The sequence below is a fragment of the Artemia franciscana genome, chromosome 9 (genome assembly GCF_032884065.1).
Source record: "Artemia franciscana chromosome 9, ASM3288406v1, whole genome shotgun sequence".
In the NCBI taxonomy this organism is placed as follows: Eukaryota; Metazoa; Arthropoda; class Branchiopoda; order Anostraca; family Artemiidae; genus Artemia; species Artemia franciscana.
In genome coordinates, this window is record NC_088871.1 from 50,800,272 (window position 1) to 50,803,600 (window position 3,329).

Consider the following 3,329-nt stretch of genomic DNA (forward strand, 5'->3'; position numbering starts at 1 on the left):
ATGAAGGCATTCCCAAATCCTGAAGAGGTTTGTTTGCCATACGTACGCACAAATCTTCTATAATAACTAAAGTGTAGTTATAAATTTCTGATGTAAAATCAAAAGTCATATCTGACGTCTCTAACTGTTTTCAATGGAGTATATCTACGGACATTTTTGACTTATATTTTCCCCATAACTCTGTAGGAGCTGATGGAGAGCAAGTTGTTAAAATGATGCCAAACAATGCACGAATTTCACTTGGGGTTGACGTTTCGCACGCGTCATTGATGCAGTTATCCCAGCGTTGGTCATTCTCCAATAAATTCAGAGCTTGGCATGCACTACGGTAAGTGTCATGTATAGTACCGTTTACAGTTCTCAAATACTCAAAGGATGTCGGACCGGGTACATTCACCAAAAGCAGGCGTAGAAAGAAGCATTCATGTTGATTGGGGTGACCGGTGTAGAGTCTTCCTATCGTGGTATCTTTGAAGATGGTAGGTTGGCCGTCGACTGACTTACCCTGTTTTCGATGTTCAAATACTTTATTTTTAGTATTCCACGTGTAATACGAAGGCACTTCAGTATACAGCAGTTTTTTTGCAAAAGAATCATTTTTGCAAAGCGAATAAAAAGCTGTTAATTTTGTATCCGGTGGATTCAGGGCTCTTTGTTGCACGTTGGTTTCCGAGAAATAAACACGTTGACCATTCTGTAAATGTACCGCTAAGTGAACAACAGCTGGACTACGTTCATGTATCGGAAATGAAAGAATTCGCCAAACAGCTTCATTACTGCTTATGTATCTTCCAGCCTGATATTTTACGATTTCGTCGAAATCTTTGATTTTGGGCTGCAAGCCAAAAACTGCCATGTCACTGCCTTTGTTGACGTATTTACATATGTATTTGATTGCCTTTACGGAGTTACAGTATTCAACGTTTATGTGTGCATTAAATGTTTTTGATAATAATGAGGAATATGGAACAACCCACTGGTTATCTACTTCGATGGTGGTACCGTTGCCATTGTAGGTTCTTCAGTCATTTTACAATTAGAAATTTCTCTTTCAACGGTCTTCTTACAATTAAAAATTTGTCTTTGAACGATATTCTTAAATACCTCTGGTCGTCATTTATATTCCCTGTGTCCCGGTCGTCATTTGTGTCCCGGTATCCCAGTCTGTAATTTCTCTTTGAGTGTCCCGGTCGTTATTTATATTCCCTCTGTCCCGGTCGTCATTTGTGTCCCGGTCTGTAATTTCTCTTTGAGTGTTTTTCTTTTTAGTATTTTTTAGTTTTTTACATTTTTTCTTTTTTCAGTTTTCTTTTTCTTCTTTATTTTTCAGCTTCACTATGAAATACATATCGCCGAACCTTTGTTTTTTTAACTAAAATCTGGTAGGCATTGATGACCTTATCCAAGTCAAAATCCCAAACCCAATCATCATCGCTATCATTTTCAGTTTTGATATGTTTTGACTCTCGCTGTCCAGGTGGATCTTCATCTAACTGCGCGGTTTTGCGTTCTTTAGCCTCAATTGTGTTTCCTTGCTGTTCTTTTGATTCCTCGGCACGCTTTCTTTTCTGACTTTCTCTATCAGCAGCAAGTTTTTTGGCATAGACTCTTTGAGCATCTTCATCGGCTTTTGCCATGGTAAGTTCATCAGTCATTATAAACTTAAACATTAATAGATTTCTACGTGAACATATGTCTTAAATATCTTGAATGACGTCAACGTCAAAGCAAAAATGACGACAACTAATTTCATGACGTCAGTGGACACAGAACCATGACGTCACCTGATCCACAGACAGACACGCAGACAGACAACTTATTTATATATATATATATATATATATATATATATATATATATATATATATATTTATATATATATATATCTATATATATATATATATATATATATATATATATATATATATATATATATATATATATATATATATATATATATATCTATTCACAGGTGGGACACAGGGACACAACTACAATGGCGCGTAACTAATATGGCGTGTAACGACATACGCGTGCGGGGGGGCTTGCGGGGGAACGCGTGCGCCACCCCAACAGCTACTTTACTATACTTTTCTAGTTTTTCTTGTTATAAGTCACTCTTAAAGAAATTCACAACCATTTTGTTTTTGGTAAACCAAAAAAAAAGACAAGAATCATTTTTGTGATTTTCATAGCTTTATATTCTTTGCTTATATTAGCATCATTCCAATTATAAGTTCCTGTCCATTTGTCGAAGAATGCTCAATATTTTTGAATTAATAAAAATATGGTTGGCCTATGTTTGATTATTGCCCTTATATGATTTATTTTAGTCATCTTTCTTAAAATAAACACAAAAAAGCTACGTTTTCGGACTAAAAAAAGTAACAAAGATAATGTATATACAAACATAAGGTAATAGATTATGAGAGTTCATTTCAGCAATATTTAAAACACATTTGTATTTTTTGTAACAATATCAGCAAAATCCATTATCAGCTAAAAGTTCCAATTCTAGGCTTTCATTCTAGAATCTACTTTGTAAAAGCATTTAATTTTTTTATGAATATAAAAGCCCTGCTGAGCAGGAAAACAAAACTGGAGCAAGCTTATGGTCCGTTTAGACACATAGAAAACTTATTCGTACAAGGACAACTAGGTCAAGTTATGATTGAAAAATTGAGAGCTAGGACTAATTAGACTAAAACCAAGACAGACAGTTTCTGTGAGATATAAAGCTGGCTTTACTTTTTTGGAGATGTATAAAATTTATTATTACCCCCCCCCCCCCCCTAATGATGATATTTTATCATCCTAGGGCAAAAGTAAAGTTGATAGACATACATTAAAAGTAATTCAAATCGGATTCTTCTTTGGCAAAAAGCATTTGGACTCATCTTTTGGGGTCCTTGTGGCTTTGAAGTTGGCTGATCCTCCTCTATGGTATTGATTTTTATACTTCCAAAACGGAAACAAAACTACTTCGGCTATTTTCAATGGGATAAACTGAGGGCTATTAGTTCTCTGGACTATTTAAAGGCGACTAGAAATATTTTCAGCTTTTTTTTTATCTCACTCCAAACTCAAAACCTCAGCTTAGCCCCTCTTTGCACGTTGCAAGTCTCTAAGTCAAGTTTATTTTTTACAATGTATCTTCCTATTGCATATTATTTTTACATATAGGATTTTTGAATTGGATATCAAATATTGGTTTTGGATAAGAACCATGAAATCTTGAACTTTCGTGTGCTTCCTGTAATACTTTTTCGCACCCGAATTCCCCGAAACTCCTGAATTTAAAAGTTCGTCAGAATACAAACACTGTTAGA